Below are 24,506 nucleotides of genomic sequence, written 5' to 3'. Positions count from 1 at the left end.
TTGGCACAGATTTATTAGGTCCGCCCCATGGGAGTGATTAATATACCTATGTGGGTATAGCACACACCTATATCTCCCAAAAATGAAGAACCCATCTACTGAATATTGTGTAAACCATTGGGGGAAGTCGTAGGGACTTATATCAGTGTCTTGTAAGCGATTATCATGGACGTACATGCGTACGACTAAGATGGTAACCATACCTCTCAACCTTTCAGAATAAGACATCTGGACAAAGGCATTTTATAATAAGTACAAATAGGGAATATTTTAAATATTCCTCTAACAAAGTTAGAATGTTGATAGAATAATGGATCAGTCATTAGTATGAATGTTTTGAGGGTTATTAATTATAAACTACTAATGTCTGTCATTATTGTCTAACTCCACAGTCCCTAATGACTTGCCACTAAATTACCAGAAAGGCACAATATTATAAAAAAAGGAACTAAATTATAAGTCTAAGTTCGGGACATTTACCCAAAATGTGTACAGTCAAGAGGTATGAAGGTAACCCTGTCCTAAATAAATGTACAGAACTAGTGAGATTAAGTGGACAGGTGTGAAGAAAGACATGATGACAAATGACAAAACAAGTATAAGTCAAAAGCATGTACCTCGATAAATGCGATGAATACTTATGCCCTGTGATAGTCAATGTGGAAGGTTAATAGAAACAAAATAAATGTGTCCCTCAGGGTGTTATGCAGTGTCCCTGATACAGTGTTCAGTCTCCCACACTCACATGTGAGTTCTGCAACTGACAGAAAGCGCAAATACCAGCGAACACATAAGGTAGATGATAGCAGAATATGTTCTGATTAGCACCTGTTGGCTTTTGTGAGGAACACAACACTCTGGGCGTGTTTGTCCCACAAAAGGAATGTAATGGCATCTGGCCTGTGATTTCTTCATATATTGTGTGTAGTGATGTAATAAAATGATATATCTTGTATCAGAAACAGATACATGTTATAGGAAACAGTATTATCGGCTATACTACTACAAGAAAAATCTGAAGGTATGAAAAGCGCTGAAGTAGTCAGTTTAGTATTGACCGCAGGTATGTGTTGACTTGCCAAATGTTACAGCTGTATATATATAGTCCCTATAGGGCTGTCACCTCTACAAATGATGAAAGTGGGAGCTGCTCTGTAGAAATGTCACATGTAGCCCGTCAAAACATACCTACAGCCATGCATACTCCACAAATAGACATATTAGCACACAGCAAAGCTTAGGCCAGGATTCACGAAGCCTTGGCCGGCGTGTAGGAGTAGAGTAGGAGTAGAGCAAGGCAAGATGTCTGCCGAGCTATTCAGCAATATCCTGTAAGGGTGTGTAAGACAGACCCTAAAATGAACGTTGCACGGACAATGTTAGGATATGCAAATTACCCCATTTGTAGGTGAAAGCTATGCAAATGATGTAAAGCTTGCGATACATAAAACAGTAAGCTGTCTGTGCAAGAGTAGAGTTATGTGCAGAAATGTACCCGGATGTTAACCGAGTAACGTTCTGCAAGTAGTTAAACAGAGCAATGTCAGCTGCAAATAAAGGATGAATTTAGTTGAAGAAGCATGCCAATGGCCAAATATAAGGCCAGTGGCATGTTTTTCCATTGGAAATTAATAAAACTCTAGTTGTCCTCCCCAGATCTCTGGTGTTTAAGTGTAGAGCAGCGGCGCGAATACGCGCTGCGCTTACAAAACGAGAAAAATATGTAAAATATACATACAAATTGTAATGTTAGTTAAAAGTTAGTTCGCCATGCAGGTGAATGGCAAGCTGAAGACAACGTGGCTACTGAGTAGTGGTTGCTATGTGTGGAAGCACACTTTCAGAGATGTAACCAAGCATTAGTAGGCAATCCTATGCAATTGAGGCTGAGGATAGTGAATCACAATTTGTCATGCCATATGGGCCAAGCCTCTACAGTGTAAGAGTAGGTTAAGGGGACTATCAGTGTAGAAGATAGGTGACAACATGAGAGTGTATGTATAAAATGCTGTAATCTTATTGGAGCAGTGTGTCACATGTTTGCTGCCAGTTACTCATCAGTGGAAGAGGTGTGTTATGATTTATCCTAGGTAAAGTCAGGAAACTGATGGTATACGCCATGGATATCACTGAAGTTTCTTGCAAACCTGCTTACAGTGTGTTTGCGCCTGTGCGTGCCTGTAAGCCCGAGTAAGCATGTGTGCACACTTGTCTGCCCGTGTGCGAGCGTTGAAGAATGAGTAAGCTAGTGTAAGATTGTTGAAGCCCGTGTAATGATGTGTAAGCCAGTGTAAGTGTTTGCATGCATGTATAAGCCTGTGTGCGAGTGTGGAAGTGGATGTGCACTTTACCGTGCTCCTATGCGCAGCGCTGCTCACTGTGGAAACAGACAGTGAAAAGGAAGGTAAACAAATAGCAGTAAGTTAACCAAGGAGAACTACCACAGCTAGCAGGTGAAAACAATCAGAATGAGCATATTACACAGCCAGTACAGTAGGCTAGCACAACAACTCTACAAACAGCATTCCACCATGTTTTTCTCAGACACACTGCAACACTGTAGTATACCAAGAGAAGTGAAAACTGAAAAAGCTTAACTGAGACAACATAATGTTAGGGGCTGCCATTGCTATTAGACGTCAACATATGCAACATGCGGAGGGTTGTGCCAATGTGAATGCTGCTCAGCAACACACAGTGAGTAGACGGAGAAGGGTGTACTTGCACAGGGTAACCTACCAGGGGCTACATGAGCCGGAGATAGTAGAGCGCTATAGAGTGGACAGAGATCTCCTGCAGAAGATTGTGGAGCTGTGCAGGCCATGTCTCACACACAGAACCAACAGAGGGAAACCCATCCCAGTGGAAACCAAGGTATGTGTTGCCCTAAGGATACAAGCAACAGGTACCTTCCAGAGATCAACTGGTGATTTGATGTGGATTTCACAAAGATCAGCATCCAGGGTACTGAACCATTTCATGAATGCCATGTCAGCACATGTCAGTGATCATGTATATATCCCCAATTCCCATGAGGTATTGGGCAGCAATATGTGTCTTTTCCACACAATAGTGGAATACCCTGAGTACTGGGTGCAATACACTGCACTCACATATGCATCTAAGCACCAGCCAGTGAGTGTGGTAGGGCCTACATCAACCACAAGGGTTTCCCCTCCATGAAGTGGCAGTTTGTGTGTGATGGCCAGCCCATAATACTGAATGTGTGTACTGGATGCCCTGAAAGCTGCAATGCTTCCTATAAGTGTCATCTGATGCAGCTGTACAAAACATTTGGCAATGGGGGCAACCCTAATGGTCACCTAGTGGGGGATGCTGGATGTGCAGTTCAACTGTGGCTGATGACACACATCAGAAATGCACACACACATGAACAGGAATGCCATAATGAGGCACACGCACAAACAGAAAATGTAATCTAGCATGTGTTTGTGTTGCTCAAGTCACAGTTCTGGTGCCTGGACACATCTGGTGGAGCATTAAAGCACTTGTCAACTACATGTACCAGAATTGTCTGTGGCCTAGGTCATCTGTGTCACACACACACACACACACACACACACACACACACACACACACACACACACACATGACAGTTTATATACATAGTGTGAGTGACTGTTCATGTATGTGTTTTACTGCAGAACAGTTCAAACACAGCAAAGTCTGTCAATAATGGACAGTCATCATAGTTGTACAACCACCTTGGTGGATATGCATGCAGACCTCTCATTGCTTATGTGATACAGTAAAAATACTTCAAAATACCATTGTAAATGCAAATATCAAATGACAAATGAGATATCACTTGTCTATATGTACACATTGTTAGCACATGTCTATATGTACACATTGTTACCCATTATACATATTGGGGTCTAATACCTATGTGTTACTGTTGGTATAGTATGTGTAGTAAATGTGGATAACTAACTCTTTTTAGCCTTATAGGTTTACAGCATGGGTTGGATAACACATATCTGTCTGTATGATACCCTTGTGTAGAATAACTGTGTCATGTGCAGAATGCATTGTAGGCCACAGTATGAATTTCCAGATGTGGACAGGAATATCCCTATTGTCTTTGCTTGTAACTAACATGGCTATATGTCAAACAGTAATGGTCCCAGCAATGTGTGGCGGTCAATACCAGTGCTTACTGGTATAGTATAGTACATGAAGGATCCACATGCTACTGTGTGTCCTACATGTGTGGGTCAGTTGTGAAGATATCATGTAACAATTGGTTATTCAGACTGTTGAGGTCGTGTCTACTACCATAATGCAAAACAATCACAGATAGTAACAGTATCACCCACAGCACCGTGTAAAACCATATTAATCACACATGTGTAGACAAGTACAATATGTGTATTATAATGCATACTGGCTACCAGTAGAAATTATGACTACTACCATAATGCAAAACAATCACAGATAGTAACAGTATCACCCACAGCACTGTGTAAAACCATATCAATCACACATGTGAAGACAAGTACAACAATATGTGTATTATAATGCATACTGACTACCAATAGAAACCATGGAGTGTTAGTGTGTAATACAGGGCATGTCACCATTCCAATGTGTCCACTATACATGTACATGCAGACAGTTCACCTTCACCATGTTCACAAATAAATACATGAAAATCTGTACTACACACATCACACACGTACTGCACACTCTGAAACACATGCTGCCAATACTACACACGTCAGTCAAATGGCACATGGATGGATAATAAATCAACAGAATTAACAGTGCTGTACACTATACTACATTGATGATCATAGCTGTAATGCATCATGCCTGCTTACATACACCTATAAGGAAATCACACTTTGTGTTAACAACATTTTAACATTATTACAGTGCTATGAAGCCACCCTGTGCATCAGCACCATGTTAGTCTGTTCCTGCATCAATGTTACACATTACAAGAGGTGGCACAGGTGTCATCATATGCACAGGGTATGTTGTTTCATTCCCAGAGCCCGTCATTCAGCTATCCAATCAACATGTATGTATTTGTGTGTGTGTGAGGGACAACCGTTTTTGCATGACCCAATGTTGATGCAATGTGTGTGTGTATGTGTTATCCTTAGCTGTTTGTTTTATGTGTGTGTCTGCGTGTACACAGTTTCAGCATGTGTCAGCCATATACAGGAGGTTGTGGGACAGTCACAGACTGTACCTGCCAGGCTGTACAGATCACCATTTCTGGCCATGTACACCCCTCCATGCATTCAACAATATTCCAGTCCTGCACCTGGCAATGTATACACATAATTCTTGGGCTCTGTATCACAACCTGTGGATAAACGGTAGTCAGTAATGTTAACCTGATTTGCATAGTATTGTCATTTGATACATAGTTATATGAGCCATACTCATCCTCCAAAGTAATAACCACTGCTGTTGCTGAGATGTGCACACGACCGTTTAAAGGTGGTGTACTATCATTGTTTTCAATGTCCCTTGTAATACCCAGCAACAAATAACTGGTCACTACACAACTATAACCCAGAATCACTACAGCACACAGTATGTGCACTATCACAGAGCCATAGCAGATTTAGATACATCCAAGGTGATCACGTACAGATAATGCAGCACATTCAATAGTGCTAATATCCACATACATATTACATATATATATATATATATATATATATATATATATATATATATACACACACACACACTTGGCAGGGTTGGGATTAGAACACAGACCTAACTACCTTATCACACTGCAGCATTACGCATGTACAGAACATGCTACCATGATTACTAGATGACAGCAGTCACACAGGCATATGTCTAGCTTGCTGACATCAGCATCAAAGGCAAAGACGCCATACGGATTCTATGGAGAGTGAATAGTGTAAAAGCAATGTACTGCTGTCATGCAGCAGGAAACACCCACACATGTGGCAGGATTGGGATTAAAACACAGATCTAACTACCTTATCACACTAGAGCATTACACATTTGCAGAACGCGCTACTGAGATTACTGAACACAGCACTACCAGAGGCATACTTCTAGGTGGGTGACATCATCCGCAAAGGCAAAGACGCTGATAGGGAATGTATGTAGTGTGAGGCATCTAAAAGCATTACTGTATCCCCAGGCAGCTGGAAACACACACACAGAGGCACACACTTGACAGGGCTGGGAGTCGAACATACACCTAACTACCTTATCACACTACAGCATTACGCATTTACAGAACACGCTACCAAGATTACTGAACACAGTACTCCCAGAGGCATACTTCTAGGTGGGTGACATCATCCACAAAGGCAAAGACGCCGATAGGGAATGTATGTGGTGTGAGGCATCTAAAAGCATTACTGTGTCCCCAGGCAGCTGGAAACACACCCAGAGGCACACACTTACTGAACACAGTACTCCCAGAGACATACTTCTAGGTGGGTGACATCATCCACAAAGGCAAAGACGCCGATAGGGAATGTATGTGGTGTGAGGTGTCTAAAAGCATTACTGTGTCCCCAGGCAGCTGGAAACACACACACACACACACACACACACACACACACACACACACACACACACACACACACAGGCACACACTTGACAGGGCTGGGAGTTGAACATACACCTAATTACCTTATCACATTACAGCATTACGCATTTACAGAACGCGCTACCAAGATTACTGAACACAGCACTCCCAGAGGCATACTTCTAGGTGGGTGACATCATCCGCAAAGGCAAAGATGCCGATAGGGAATGTATGTGGTGTGAGGCGTCTAAAAGCATTACTGTGTCCCCAGGCAGCTGGAAACACACGCACACACACTTGACAGGGCTGGGAGTCAAACATACATCTAACTACCTTATTACACTACTGCATTATGCATTTACAGAACGCGCTACTGAGATTACTGAACACAGCACTCCCAGAGGCATACTTCTAGGTGGGTGACATCATCCGCAAAGGCAAGGATGCTGATAGGGAATGTATAGAGAGTGAGCAGTCTGAAAGCATATTACTGTCCCAAGGTAGACAAAGACAAACACACGGCAGTGGTGTGATCGGGGCAACTAAATATCTATGGAGCACTACAACACTACAGAGATACGGGACGCGCCACAGACAGTACACTCTTAAAGACAGGAACCAGTGTGTTAAATGTAGGCATCATTCGTGACATTGAAAATGGACATCTGTTGCCTGGATGACCACCATCGCTATATAGGATGTCAATGGCCATGCCCACATGCTTAGTATCACACATCTGTTTGGAATGTACTGTGTGTCCATCTACACAATGGCGTACTGGGCATGCTCACACACTTAGCAGTTGCAAAGGGCCGTCTTGCATGCACATGGATTCTAAACACGGAAGGGCGCAGTTTGGAATGTACTGTGTGTCCATCTACACAACGGCGTACTGGGCATGCTCACACACTTAGCAGTTGCAAAGGGCCATCTTGTATGCACATGGATTCTAAACACGGAAGGGCACAGTTTGGAATGTACTGTGTATCCATCTACACAATGGCGTACTGGGCATGCTCACACACTTAGCAGTTGCAAAGGTCCGTCTTGCATGCACACAGATTCTAAACATGGAAGGGCACAGTATGGTATTACTGTCCCCAGGTACATGAAGGCCACTCACATGTATTGACCAGTACACACTCAGGAGCTATCACATATGTCTCAGGTGCAGATCACAGAGGTACACACCACAATCTACAATGTAGTCCTCAGACATCACCATGTCATTGGACCAGCAAAACACAGCCATACATTAACACAACACTGTGTGACTCATGACCAGTGGACTGTACATAGGGCTACAGCAACTGTGCAGACTGCACATGTACCAACAGGGTTCCATCATGTGTTATGCATTGCAATGATACCACTGTACATAACCAGGTTGGCTCTACACATACCAGGGGCCCTGGGTCTTACACAGCTGTGACAGATGACTGTCGCTGTACACCAACGAACACACATGTTTGGCTATGTAATACATGCAATTGCAGTGGATATGTGCATGGACCACACACACAACACATATGTACATAGCATAGCTTTTGCTGTCCTCCATGCAGACAAGTGGCTACAGCAATCATACGCACACAAATGGAAGGTGGGTCCATGGCTGTTGAATGCTAACAGTACATGAGGTAGCAATGTTGACTGAGGATACATTCCCACTGTACTAGTTACCCATGACACCCATCATATCATACAACAGTCCATGTGTGATGTATGTCAACACACATGTACACCAATTGCAATGCATACAAACATGGCTACATGACAGGCATGTATTACCAACACACATGTACAATCTGTAGTGTGCATGCAGCTACCATGCATGTGCAGTAGCTGATGTAAGTAACTCATCTGTGCCTAACTACAACATGCAGTTGCAATGCAGCCCCATCATTGACACCTGTATATGGTGACATACTGACAGTATGGTAGGATGTACTGCAGGTATGGATGGATGTGTGTACATAAAGTGGTGATCCACCTCTGTAGATGGATGTTTGCCGGGAACAGCTCACAGGTGTGTCACACGCCATCCTACCATTACACGTGCAAGCAGTATGCTATGTTACCGTGAATTGACGGTGGAGACATAAAACCTACACAGTGGTCAGGTGTTACCGACAGTACGTCACTTGACACCTGTAACACTTACATCCTCCCATGTGCATATAGCAGCACAATTGCCAAAGGTAGCGTTGGTACACATAATGCGGCCAATACTGCTGCATGTCTGTCAGACGTATCATCATATAGCAGGTGTATCATTCACAGTACTGCCATGTGTGTTTGCTTGTGTGACCATATATTCCACATATGGTGGGGAATACATCCCAATTGTTACACACCCCTGTACACTGTTGTAGAGATCTGTACATACTGCAGTGTGGAAAGCATGATGTAGGCAGGTGTAGTGTGTGTATCACACACATCACCTATCCATATGTGTACGACATTTGTGGTCTCCACAGTGTGTGTGTGTATGTAGGTATGTATGGCTGTCTGGTGCATGGAGTGAGGGTGTATGCTACCATACAGAACACACAGAATCCCTAACCCCTCATGGTGATGCAGTCCACTACCCTGTTGATGCCATTAGTCTCAGCCACACTGGCTACCTGTACATGTTCTTTCTCTGTGTCATGTCGTGTGGGTGCACAGTACTGTGAGGGTGATGACCACATAGGCAAGGGTCTTCACCTCAACACTATGTGGTGTGTGTTATAGTGTTGTTGACCCCGTGAGTGTGAGCATGTTTCCGTAATGTGACAGGGTATTACTGCTACACAGTGAGGCCTCATGCTATCAAGTGGCCTCTAACATTATCATTGGCCAGACCGCTGTGTCCAACCCCTGCACCATGTCAACATACCTGTGATGTGATCTGGTATGGATGTCACGTCTCTAGCCACTGTAGCCTATTAAACTGCCCACATGCTTCTGGATCAGTATATATGTGGACATCTGTGGTATGTTAGACTTTCCAACAGTCAGGCTGAGGCTACGTATAGCATGCTGATATTGCCATATTTGCCTGTGAGTACTCCACAGTTACACATGGGAGACTGCACACAGTGCTACCTGTAGGCACATGCAAGTAGACCATAAGGAGGGAACCAGGGCATCATTACCAACATGCTGTTGCTGTTGTTACCGAGACACATACAGTGAACATATAACAATGCATGCTAAACCTGTAAACATGGTATGTCTGGTGCATGTCAACAGTACACAACTAATGTAATATACATGTCTCCCACTATTTTCACACAACTAATGTAATATACACTTCTCTCACTATTCTTACACATCTAATGTAATATACACTTCTCACTATTCTGTTCACCCTGTGCATCAGACCATTTGAGCATGTTCCTGCACCAATGGTGTGGATGACAGGGATGTGGCACAGGCTTCATCATATGCACAGGGTGATAATGTTTGCCAGGGGCATAGGCTGCACCAATGGATGACATCATGTGTGTGGGTAAGGGCCAATGATATGATTGGACATGTCTTTTCAGTATGCATGTGGGTGTTGTGGTGCCCTACAGATGTCTTTGCTGTGTGCGTGTATGTGTGCACACAGTTCTGCCTTTTGTGAGGCCTACACGGGGTATTATTTACAGCTCCAGATTGTACAGACCAGGTTGTACAGCTCACTGTGTCCGGCCACGGCCACGTGACCTGTGCCTGCCAGGGGTTGCACGGGCACTACCAGGCAGAGGTACAGATTGGCTGCTGTCCGACGACACACGTCTACTGGAACCGTGTCCCTGCTGGGAACATCCAGGGCCACGTCCACGTGGCCTGCTGTGTCCTGGTGTGGACAGCGCAGCACCAGCTGCACTGCTACTGCTACCGGCACTATGGGAGTGGGCATGCGAGGTGGCACGCTCATGTTGACCTGCACTAGATGGTGTAGCTGACCTACGTCCACGTGGCCTATGCCTCACTCCTACCAGATGTTCCAGCACAGACAGCTCACGCTCACCGATTGCCATGCCACAGTCAAGGATTCCAACCATGTCACCCAATCGCCTGTCCAGAACATCAGCAATCTTCTGTTGAACATTTGCCAATGCCTGGATGTTGTCATTTAGGGTACAGATAGCAGCCCTCTGCAGCCTCTGACCTTCTCTGTTCTGCCGTTCAGCACGTGCCTGTGCCACCATTACAGTCTGGAACATGCGTCTGGTGATACCAGCTGCTGCGCTCTGTCCTGCAGGTGCATGTCTGCCAGAGGTCCTCCTACGAGCAGCACCTGCCACATGCCTGTGTGGCATATCTGCAGTCATTACACTGACACCATGGTGGGTAGGCACACATTTTGTAGCCACCACACGTTCCTGTTCCACGCTGACAGACACTGACTGTCCTTCCTCTATGGCCACTGGTGATGCGGTATGTGTTGGTAGCAAAACTGTGTGCGGGGAAGAGGGGGACGTAGCTGGGATGGCAACCATTGGCACAGATTCAGCCCCTGACAACCCTGCCTGTACCTCATGCATATGTTCATCACTGCTAGTATCTGTGGGGACACTAACATCAGATGGACTGCAGGAGGGTAACACACCTACATCACCTGTGAATGCAAAGAAAGACTCTAAATTACAATAGACACACCCAGACACACATACAGACACACACACACACACACACACACACACACACACACACACACACACACACACACACACACACACACATACACACACACACACACACACACACACACACACACACACACACACACACACACACACACACACACACACACACACACAGACACACACAGACACACACACACACACACACACACACACACACACACACACACACACACACACACACACACACACACACACACACACACACACACAGACACACCATGCATGTGATTTGGCAGATGGCATTCAGCATGCCTGTGGTACAGCAGAGGGCATGCAGCTCAGACATTAATAGTGTTAGTAAGCATACCTCCCTGGGGTGCACACTAAAGCAAGCAGGTTTCATATCAGTAGCCACGCAGTTCACACAATCATGGTAGTATGCATGCATCCCCGTGATACACCATGTGGACCAGAACAGGATAACAGTACACATGGCTGACATGACCTTGACATGTAATCTGCTGACGTGTGCATTAACATGCATACATGTCTGACACAATGGTGTCCTGACACATGTACAGCATCATAATGGGCATCACATTGCGGTGTTGTCTTTATGCCCTACGGATAGAATGCATGTTTAGCAAATGTGCATGAGCATGGAAGGGTAGTGTGAGCCATCTACATTGCTATACAGTGTGAAGTGCAGACACTGTGCCATTGCATGGCATCATGAGGCATCTATATTGCTGTACAATGCATAATATGTACACATTTCATAGCCATAACTGCATGCATACCCATGACATAACTGTGGATTGTGACCCACAATGCTGAGGTGTATACACTCCAAACCATGCTGTGTCAAGTGACAGGTCACTGGGCGACCAACAGATGACACCCCTGCACAACAACTACAGGGTCTTAGCTGCCTGGCAACCATGTCCACACATAGCGGACATGTCAATTCACCATTTCCTACATGACATTGATGTACCACACACACGAGGTGCACAGCTAACGGTGATGTCCTACAGCAGCAAGGGAAATGTACAGTATCTGTGGCCTGATGTGGTGTCAATGTCTGTGGAAGCTGTACAGGTGACTACTGTCATACTATGACACAGTCGTGATGTTCAACAGATCTTATATGGTAGACTTCAGTGACACCTAAACTAGCTGTGCACAGGCTTTTAGGATGTCCAGTGTACCACATCAACTGTATATTCAGTCAACTAAGGCTATAATTGGACCATGTGTGACAATGTGCAACAGGGTGTATACACATCACATCTACTGTGTGGCTACATGTCTCTGGCCATCCCCCATGGCCATGTGTGCACATGCGTTGGCCAAATGTGATGGCCATCTATCTCACATGTCTGTGTTGTCTCATATGACATACACCTATAGATGTCAGCTATGTCACCATCCACAGGGCTATGCAGACAACGGGTTGTATGTTTGGTATGTGGGGTATGGGTCATGGGATAGTGTGACAATATTGCAGCCAGAACACTACGTGTCTGGGACATGTCAGATTGCACATCACAATGTGTGCACCCAGTGCAGGGGCATATAACACAATGGTGACACCTGTGGGCTGCCGATATCACAGCTCACTTTGTGGTACTGTTTGCGTACCACGCATGTTGTTCTAATGCATACTACATATGCCTCCATTGTAGAATACCTCCACCCTTGTATGCACAGCTGACCACACATGTAGCAATGACAAATACTGTGGTTTCAAGTTGGTGTATCATTTTGTTTGTATATATTGCACATGGGTGGCCTGTGTGAATGATGGGTGATGCAACCTATATATCATGACTGGAGTGAACATCAAGTGTGCAAGTGTTAACTGGCCACATGGAAAATAGATTTATGCTTTAACATGCCTGATACTGATGACAGTCTCACCTTCAACGGACTCATTTCTGTGCGGCATGCCAGAGGTACCTGTATAGGGGTGACACAGCAGTATGAACATTATCCATGATTGTATGACAGCCACAGGGTGCACTGTGCATGTTATCACATTCACCTTTATAATAGCATATAGTATGCACATGTGTGCATACACAGGGTAGCATACTGTACTATGCAGCATGTGTGTCCACATACCTTGCATATGTTGTTACTTTACATAATGTACAGTGACAAATGCAACTAAATGGGATATAATAGCCATATGTGCAGTACTGACTTACCAGGGAACTCCAGGCTCATTGGTTGGGAGACACCCACCTCCAGGTTGGCAGCTAGTGTTTGTGGATGCTGTTCTGAAGGTGTCCCCAGACTGGCCAGTAGCTCCTCGGTGTGTGTGAGTGGGGGCTGGTTTGGTGGCCCAACACCTGTTCCACCTTGTTCCCTGGCAATTGCAGTGGCACGCTGTTTTGCATGTCGTATCAAGTCTGTGGAGTGTTTGCACACCTGCTGGTAGGTGCGGTTATGGCCACCCACATCGTTCACCCTCCTGCAAAGATCCTGCCACAGGTCGTCCCGCTGCTGGGCATGCTGTGGCACATGGCTGAACAACACCTCGTAGTTCTCATGGAGGTACAGGATGAGGACATCATCCTCCTGGAGGCTGTACACTGGAAGGCGTGTACGAGGCATTATCTGTAAGACATAATGATGGTGACAGGTCACAGTTTCAGAGATGTTCAGAGATACTGTTGCACATACATTTCTATGACATCTAGTACATCTGCACAGTTATCTTTGCAAATCATCATGACACTGACATGACTGACGTGTTTGTGTCACACACATGTAACACCCGTTATGCATTGGATATCATCACCATAAATGTGTGTCACCTCATTACAGTGTTCATACTCCATGTGAATGCTGTCTTGATGTGGGCATGTCTATTTGCCTGCACTGGTGATCTTACCTATCTGCACATGCCTGGATGTGTCCACAGTAATGCTGTTGACCTTGATGCTGTGTATATGTCACATTTCAACACAGACACAGCCTTAATGGACTTGAGCAGTGACAATGCACACATACGCATGGAAACCTGTACATGAATGTGTTTCGCCATATACATCTTCACAGCACTGTACAGCTGTTCAACATCCTGCCACGGATTGCCTGTGTTGCACATGTGATAGACATGGGACAATGGCTAGTCGGACGTCATTCGCAGGGATGGTTATCAACCATAGCATGTATGGGCAAGGTTTCCTAGCTGTAACAGACATCTATTATGCCACCGCGAGGTGCATCAGTGCCACATTACAGATCCAGACAGTTGATACAACATCTACCATGTGGCCATCACACCATGTATGACTGGGATGACATGTGCAGCTTTGATGGACAGGGTTGCATGGTTTGGCGGGAGTATGTCACATGTATGGCACAGGGATCTGTCCAGCATGTGGCGATCCTAGTATTAGGATGGTGGATGTCCATGACGTATGTCTTACAGATCAGGATATGGACATGTAGCATGCCCATCATCATGGTGTAGCAGATGTCTTTATGCAAGGTAGACAGCAAGCTGCATAGTGCAGGTGAGGATTGTGAAGGCTGGTATTGCCCATCCACGCATGGCCATTACCCCTTACAGGTGATATGTGATCCAATATTGGTCACCCCAGTGCTGTATATGCCTGTTCAATGATCTCCGTGCTCATGGATGGCACCCTGTCATGGCATGGGTACCTCATATGACTACCTAAGGGGCCTGGAGATGTCACCAAGTCAGGGAGGTGTACTGCACAGCACCATCCCTTACACAGTGTCCATAATGTTGACCACAGCCTAGGTGGTAGTTAATGGGTACAGGGATGTTCACCTAGTGGTGACAATGCTGATATCATCCATCAGAATGTGCACATATGTCACACACCTCACCCACACAGCCCATTCTGTATGTTGTTCACAACACTGACACAGCTATTCCTCATAGGTCATGGCCATTCACATCCTTACATACACAGATACCTAACATTTGTCTGTGTGGTATGGGCTACAATGAGGGTGGAGTACAACACATTAACCCTGTTCTACTGTAGCTGGCACTGGTGTGATATGCACATGTCACTCTGGCACCTTTTGTAGTTGTGAGTCTGTCAACAGGCCACAGGTAGAACACTCCTGTGACATACAAAGGTATTTTTAATCAAACATCCGTACTGTCTTGTACATCTGTACTGCTAACATCTACAGTGATAATGGTTCATGGACACGCATACCATACTCAGCAGGGTTATAGTGTGGTGCCACCCATTATGACTGTCATCACCACTTGTGGGTTGATATTATCCAACACCCTATCTGTATTGTATGGTCATGCTAGGCACTTGTTCAGAACTTGTGAGCATGTCATGAGCTACTGATTAATATAGCAACTATTCCACACCATTTCCCACAGGTACACTGGCTGTCCTAATATTTCCAGCTTATTTATGGTACAACAGCTGTTGTACACATGTAACTCACATATCCTGTGAGACATGGTTGTATGTACAGGTATGGCCAACTGTCACGTACCAGTGCTATTGCCTGTCTATATGATGGATATGTCGTACATGTGGCAATCGAGCAATTGTCTCATGCACACATTCAATGCTCACCTCCCAACATACTATACTACAGCCTGTGGGGGATGCACTTATGCAGCCCTGCTGGGGGTAATGCTGTCACCAACCCTGACTGCACCTGACAGTCATGTGGGGATGTGTAACATTCACAACACACCCCACTCATCACATAGTCTCACATGATCTCCCCCACAGGCTACACATATGAGAACAACTTGTGCAGTACCTCTCCATACTCTGTGTAGGCACCAGAGGCAGCCCCCATCATGGAACACAACATCACCAACTTATAGCCCACAGACGCATGTGTGCCCATCACATACAGCCAATAGGGTGTTATAACATACACAACACACCAGTCATAGGTGACTCTGTAGGCGGTCACACTGCAGTTCCACACAGCAGGCTACACAAGGTGATAGTCGCTTACATCTTGCTGTCGGGTAACTGGTTCTGCAACATAACCTATGCGCCCAAGCCACACCTCACCAGGTATGATGTGACTGTCATTCTCCATGTTAGTGTGACTGCCCTGAGACGCCACTTCACAGACTACGTGTGCTGGGACATGCAATAGCTCACCAGTCTTGTAGCCCTGAAGGTGTGGGCTAAGCCCTGGGGAGCATTATTCATTCATCTGGACCCGATACCACTGTACAACGACTGACTGTGTCACTTCAACAGTTGCCTATGCTTCTGCTGTCATTCCACAGGCATCTGGTATCTGTCCTCTTTGACTGACCTGGTCAAGCACAATGCTTTGTCACAGATGACCTGCACCTGTCAGCCCTGGGAGTACAGATCACATGTAAGGCTCTTGCTGCTTCTATACTGCCTGTCTTGCACAGTTTCCAATAACAGTCACCGGCAGAATGGGAACTGGCAAGCAAGACATGAGGTCATGTGACACAATGCTTGCATCTTCCTCTGTGATGCACGCAGGCAAGGCACACCTTATAATGCAGCACTCCAATATCTCTGCAGTGACTGGGACCTGCCTCTAGGCTCTGCAGAGCACACCTGCAATGACAGTTTATAGACAGACCATACCTTTCAGGCACATAACTGGACTGGCACACCCACAACTGAGGTGTTCCCATATCCCACTATGTTGTACACACATCCTGGCTAGTTACGTAGCACAATGCATCAGAGGTGCTCCACGTGCAACTAACTGTGTCCAGAACTGCTATACACATTGTAACAAGCTACAGATTCAACAGCATGCCCTACGGTTACCAGACCTCATTTGTTGGTGTACTGGACAGTAGGGCTCAGACAGCTACTACTGATGTGTGACTGACACTTCCCCACACTTAACTGGGATAGCAACTCATGTACAGACACATCCATGAGTCATAACCTCCACTCGGCTGGATCAACCCATAAACACCACCTCCAAGACCAACATTAACCTTGACATGAACACTACCAACATGTGACTGGTGTTCCACATTTGGGGTTATCCCCTCATGGTTGGATTCTGAACATATGCTAATCAACCTTGTTAGCTACATCCCGGTACCACACCCTTCATGGCATACACAGTACATGAGTACTACAACACCTACTACAGATGTCTTATGACAGCGGTTGTTAACGTCATGACACCAGTGCAGATGGACAATGCACATACAAATGCTGAAACATACTCCAATGCACTTCATTAGCACATACACGACTGCATGGATCATGCTATTCCACACAGAGCCATGATGGTACACACCAGATAACAGACGCCACTCTGGTGGTAAAGTTCCATGGACATAATGTACAACAACAGGTGGAGGCTGTTGCACAGTGGTGTACAATACCATGGGTGGGGTAGCTCACTGGTCAGCCTCAGTAGGGCCACGGGATCCCTCATCAAATACTCCAAGACTAGCTATGTAAACAATACTGCTACACATTCTGGGGTGTACCACAAGGCATTATGGTGGTATGTCAGTAGTCAATGGCAATACCCACATCTGCTCTCACATACAACAGTCACTCAGGAACATTACAGACCCAGGTGATGTTGGCAACATGCTGGCGGATGGATTCAATGCTAACATTACACCCTCTCACTCACTACAGGGCCACAATCCTTGCAGGAACATTGCAATGTCCCTGCGGTCACACCTACACAGTACTAACCTGCATTCTATATGTCCTGGGGGAAGCACTTTACATAATCAAATTACTGAAATCTCGAATGTCATATGGTCGAGACCATATGATCGACATTTCAGTAAATCGAATATGTAAAGTTTTAAAAAATAACACTTTACTTACCTTAAAACATTACTTGCACACAGAGGCAAGGCTTTTTGTATGCTCTGTGTGTACGTAATGTTTTTATTTTTTTTTGCAGTGTTGACAGGAAGTGGGAAATCTCCCGTTTTGCGCTTTTGCATACAGTACAATATGGGAGATTTCCCTTTTCCCCACTGTAGCGCGATCTCGGAGTTGATATATTTAAGTAGGGGGGGTGGGGGGCACAGCCCCCATTAGAGGTGCAGGGCAAAGCCCCTGCAAAAGTGATGTTTGACTTTTTTTTTTTTTGGGTTTCATTTTAGAAGTTCGAGTTTCCAAAACTTGATCTTTTGGTCTCGACCATATGAAGTTCGAGATTTTGGGAATTCGAGCTTCTGAAGTGAATCCGTCCTGGGACCCTGGCCCCATGTCATCTTCCAAAGTCCCAGGCTGTGATGTCCACAAACCTCTGAACGACATGTCTCCCCACTAGGCCACCGTATTCAGTAATAGCCTTGTATCAGACATTGTGGCCCCTGAATGGCACACAGCAACATTTATCACACTCCACAGAGGTGGCACCACAATGCACGGGTGGGACTATAGTCCTACACACCTGACTGGACTGTTCTGCAGAGCTATGGGGCACATCATCGAGGACGTCATTCAAAGAGACATTGTTGGGCTCTGGTCCTTTGATGCCACCCGGGTTGGACTTGTTAGGGCCAGAGCATGGCCCCTACACCTGGTGGTCTCCTTTCATACAGTTACCAGGGTAGTTGATGGTATGGGAGTCCACACATCCTACATTGTCCTCTCATTGCCTTTCAGCACCGTTCTCCATTCTGGTATTGACAGCATACACATCCACCTGCACATCATACCCTATGTTCCAGGATGTTATGCAATGTGGCTCATGGACAGGACACACACAATGAGGGTAGCATACCATAGTACATACTGCATTTCAGTTACATTTGGCATACCACAGTCCTCAGTCATAGGGCCCCTCATGTTCAGTATATGCTTCCCTGAGGTACAGGCTAGCACAGAGGGACTTTCCCTGCCTAGCTTTACAAACCCCTGCATGCAAAGTGCCATGATTGATCCACCAGCTGATACTGGCTCCATCCATACGGGTGTCACTGTGACAGATACCTGATATGAATATCATGGCTGCAAGCTGCATGACATAAGGTGCATGAACATCACCTTTGCATTACACCATTCACCCACTGACTGTCACATAGGTGGTAGTCCCCTACATACATGTCACATTGTACATGTTTGTAGTACACACGTATGTCGCACCCACTCCTGTGGTTACCGTATTGCCACTGTGGCATGGATATCCTTCTACGTGGCCACACTTATCTGTACTGGGTGGGTAGCTGGTACATAGGCACCCATTGTATCTCTGAACTCAGGACTTCTACACACATTCAAGGGTACACCACCCCATTTAGGATGTACCTTACACAACAGCTACAGCGTTACATACCACAACATTAACACACCATGACGTTTATTGAGCTCCGACTGTTAAAGTATGCGGCTGAACTACGGACACCACGTCTGTACACATTTGCATACTACATACTCTGGGGTGACCTCTGCTGGACAGACAGGGCCCATGTCCACAACAATATTAATGGATATACTCCACATACGCGACATAAGCTAAAGCCACTGTGGGCAACATGCTCATGGATATGTGCACACACACAACAATGAGTGGGATGTAACACAACAAAGCACAGCCAGCCGACAGAGCTCAGAAACAGCGTGTAGGTAAAATAATGGTAACTCAAAAATGCACGAAACACGCTGATTCCTAATGGCCCCAGTTCCAAAGCAAGTTCACAGAAACAAAGAATAAAGGCAGTAGATGTCCAAATAATCCAAGTGAACAGTAATTCTTGGTAAAAACAGGTTTATTCAGTCGACACCAGTAAGCGCTTTCACCCTAAGGCTGCATCAGACTTTTACGAAAAAGTCTGATGAAGCCTTAGGGTGAAAGCGCTTACTGGTGTCGACTGAATAAACCTGTTTTTACCAAGAATTACTGTTCACTTGGATTATTTGGACATCTACTGCCTTTATTCTTTGTTTCTGTGAACTTGCTTTGGAACTGGGGCCATTAGGAATCAGCGTGTTTCGTGCATTAATGAGTGGGATGTGCCTGATGGTTACATTCCCAAACCGGACACTCACCATGCTTTGGAACATGAGTCCTATGTACATCACGCAGGGACACTCAGTAGCACTGTTCATGTGATACCTCCCTTGGTGGTTGGGAAACACATGTACGCCAGGGATCACTGCAGTGGCTGTACTGTGCAGAGGTGCAGGTAACACATGGCTCTGCTGTTCACAGGACACTACCCTAGAGAGGTGCCACTGGTGTGAACACTGTAGTTGTGCTTACACATAGACTTGCCAGACTGCATAGTACCCCACTATAAACCTGTGAAGCTGTTACATGTCCTTTGTGCATGGTTACTTGGTAGCCTTTCCATTTAGATTAGCTATCATGCTATTACAATGTTCCATGCCTACAAGCCATATGTATCCTGTTAATATACATGCCAATAGACAATACCTTTGGTATGCATGATATGCCTGTTATGCTGTGTAGAATATCTGACATATCTACCTACAATAGTATTACATTACACATATTTTACAAAGTATCCCACAATGCAAAGCATACTTGCACAGTGGGACCACCTTAGACATGTCATTGTTGTTATATGCCCATACACATGCCTACTGTGACAGTATATCAACATATACTATCCCCTGCTATGGCACGTACTTGTTGGACATACCCTACCACTGACGGCGGGTTGTATGGAATTGTTCTGTTTAAAGCCCTCATGTAGCATCCCTTGTAGTGTCTGTGATGTGTACCTTGTGGCCCACTGCTGGACGCACAGTTTCTACAAGCTTAAGTATGCTCAGCAAGACATCACTACATAAATACCTTTTCCCACTTTATGCATTGCGGACACTTTTAATTAATGCAAACCAGGCTATACATACAGTAAATAATTAATACAAAACATGCTATACATAAACTTACATACCGAGTGTTCTACATACCTTGTTATCGTTACGGACTTTCATGTCTATCTCTCTCACACTGCTTACAAAGGCATTTTGTATGAGCATACGGTTTGAATGTCTGGCAAGTAATCGTTATATACATCGATACCTGTAACATGTGGTTTCCTGCCACCAATTGGTGTTCCTGAGTGACTAATTACTTGCATATCAGCTGTGCAGCTACTCCATTCGCCAGTTATGTGGCAACAGTGGGGTATAATTGAATTCTCCACTTGGGCGTTGCCCATTTGCCCTACCTTCGGGGAGACGGCCTGTATTTTGTTTTGTTATGTGTAATTGCAACTGCTATGCATAGAGACAAGTATACTTTGGATTCATGTCCCCCGTGGATTGTGTGTGACAGCTAGAGTACGTGGTTCAACATGTGGGTGTACCTGTCATCCCAACGTCTGATAACGGACTATTGCAAACAAAACCTGTAACATCGCCGTTTGTTCCATTATACAACGGCTGCAATTTTGCATGGCGCCTTTAATTGTGTCTCTCACAAGGTATGTTGATGGTTCTGCAGATGTAATTGACTGACTGGATGTTTGTGCTATAATTACAGTCTGTACTGCTATAGTTTCTAGTGTAGGGGATGTCGGTGGGTGTACGTAGCATATACAGGTTTGTGGGGCTTGCATTTCTACATATTCCATATATATGTGTGTGGGCTCCATCCCTAATTAAAGAGCTGTCAGTTAGTAGACTTATGTTATGGGATTGTTCATTGGGCCATTGTTAATTGGTTTCTATATAGTATGCAGGTGAGGTTGATACTACCATACCTCCGGAATTGCAGTGATATGTAAAGGGATATGTCTAAATGACAGCTATCCCATGTATTTCTGTCCCAGATATTTGCAGTCATTGTGTTGGTAACAGAACCTCTTTGCCATGGGTTGCCACCTTTTCATATGGCCATTGTTGGACACTTGCAGGACACACAGCGGTATTTACAGGCCAACACATAGCCATGGTCAGTACACAGGATAGCACATACTTTTATCCTCAATACATACCTATTGTTGTGGGACTTTGGCTACTTATCATATTGCATGTAACATTTCCGTTTCTTACATACAGGCATAACTATTTAATGCAACTGTTACATTATATATGGGACATATTAATGTCCTATGATCTCGGACATTTGCCCTTTGTAATGTTTTATGTCAGGACATACCTGCCAGGGAGGGACTGTCCCTCCTAATGTGGGACAGGTGGTAACCATATGCCTACGGCTAGCTATACCCACACCTACTGTTATGATCTACCTCCGAGTTGGCACTAACAGACACATGATGTGGACACACACACACACATTACAGTCACACGGAGACACACATGGCACCCTCAACACACACATACACAGACTACGACACTCACAAACACAGTTGAACACAGTACCTATGTGGACCGCAACACCAGCAGTGGTAACTAAATGTCCATTCATATCATCATACTATTACTCGCGGTTGTACTGTTCCGGTACTGTGTTCTTTTGGTCTTTCAGCCTCGTGGTTACACATGCCAGTATGTTACACATTCCATAGTTGGCGGTATCCTACTTATTTCTACCTCCAAGGTGTTATGAATGTCATTGACCTATCTATATATATTTGCAGATATCGCTGAATCCGTATATATCAACATATATCACTCTATCGCCCTTTCTATCTGTATTATATATATGTATATATGTGTACACATATATATCTAGACATATATATATATATATATATATATATATATATATATATATATATCTGAGGGGGAAAGTGACAGGCAAGCTACACCTTTCATTGTGTACTTGTTGGTGTATACTGTTTCCTGGACTCCGCACGTTTGTGTCTGTACCTGTCACATTACACACCTGCTGTAGTTTAGGGTTACCAGCTGTCCAACTCTGCGAGGGACAGTCCCTCTTTGGGCAGTTGTGTCCTGCAAAATATTTGTAAACATGGCAAATGTCCTGAGATTTTAGAACATACTTATTTCCTATAGTTTATGTAATAGTTGCATAATGCAGTTATTCTGTATCTGAACCACCTATATGTTATGGAAACAGAATAAGTAAGTAAACATTACAAGAATGAGCTTTTATCTAGGTAAAACAGTGTAGTTCTGATTTTCGTACTGGCTGGGTGTATGTGTCGGCCTGCAGACATCTGACCTATGTCCCACATTGGTCATTTGATGAGGTGGCAACCCTACCATAGGTACATCTTGGCTAGCAATAGTGTTAGGTGATTCTATAAATGATTGCGTGTTACACCTGGCAGTGGTCGTTTTACCCTTCCAAGCAGGCACTATTAGTACAGCAGTGAATAATGCTGGTTTCACCTGTTGTGGACATCATTGACTGTGATCTGCGCGATATTCGGAGAAGCTTATTCCTGTTTCGCACATATCCATATAGTCATATTTAAACGTCGCTTACCAACAGTGGGCAATACATACTCCTGCTAACATGTGCTAAACATGATCTGATGACCTGCATCCAACATGCATTACTCGTGCCTTCGGGATTACGTTACATCCCTTGCAGGACGTGGGACTGGGAACATGCATGACGGTCACTGCATTTAACACATGGCCATCTGGGATTTGTACATGTGTTATGTCGTTTTGTACATGGAGTATACTATGGCTGTTACTCCATACTGCACTCACATGGGTAACTCAGTTAGTTTACATATTGATGAGTCCAGTTAATGGTATGTCCATGTGATGTTTACTGGATGTGCTCCAGCATTGGGTATGTATATCACAGCGAGCCACACACGATACTGTGCTACACCTTCAAATGACCGTAGGTGTATCATGCTGGGGTGACGAATACCTGTCATGGGTACACCCCATGCCTTGACACATCATCCATGATTATATTATGTGGATCCCCTCATTAACGCAGCAGGGACTCCGTGCTGAGTGTATGCAGAACAGTGCTTACACACATGTGCTCCCACGATTGCCTCTGCTCCTCTAAGCAACAGTTGGTTACTCGATGTTGTGGCGACAGCGGACACTGTTTGCCCCGTTTGGTGTATGGCCTCTGACAATCGGCCGTGTACCTACTGATGTACCTGGGAACCTATACACACAGCACAACCATATGCTGATAGGCACATGTACTGTTCAGATGTTGACATTCCGTGTTCCAATAGCTGTTGTGTGTCCAATGTTTGAGGGCTGCCTATGTAGGATTCACACAGTGGGCCACCTATACATTACAATTTTCAGGTGGTCGTGTTTGTGTGCCATCCATTTTACTGTGTGTGCAGGAGGAGAGGTGTGTCTGTCCATGGGGCCTACACTGTCAGAGTATGTGCTATACATTTCCTCTTTGCCAAGGCATAGGCATTTTGGGCACGCCTCCGTCTGCCTACTGGGGCTGGCACAGTCTGTTCATGG

At 44.9% G+C, this 24,506-nt stretch overlaps 1 protein-coding gene across 1 annotated transcript in view; it reads left to right on the top strand.

Annotated features, from left to right (window-relative positions):
- LOC122807229 overlaps positions 1-24,506 on the top strand; it is a 1,167,189-nt gene that overhangs the window by 695,128 nt on the left and 447,555 nt on the right. The gene's annotated exons all lie outside the window — the stretch shown is intronic.

This window comes from Protopterus annectens, chromosome 7.part0, assembly GCF_019279795.1.
Source record: "Protopterus annectens isolate FY-2018-M chromosome 7.part0, PAN1.0, whole genome shotgun sequence".
NCBI classification, from domain to species: Eukaryota; Metazoa; Chordata; order Ceratodontiformes; family Protopteridae; genus Protopterus; species Protopterus annectens.
The sequence above is the reverse complement of the archived record's forward strand: the minus strand, read 5'-3'. Positions and strand labels throughout refer to the sequence as shown.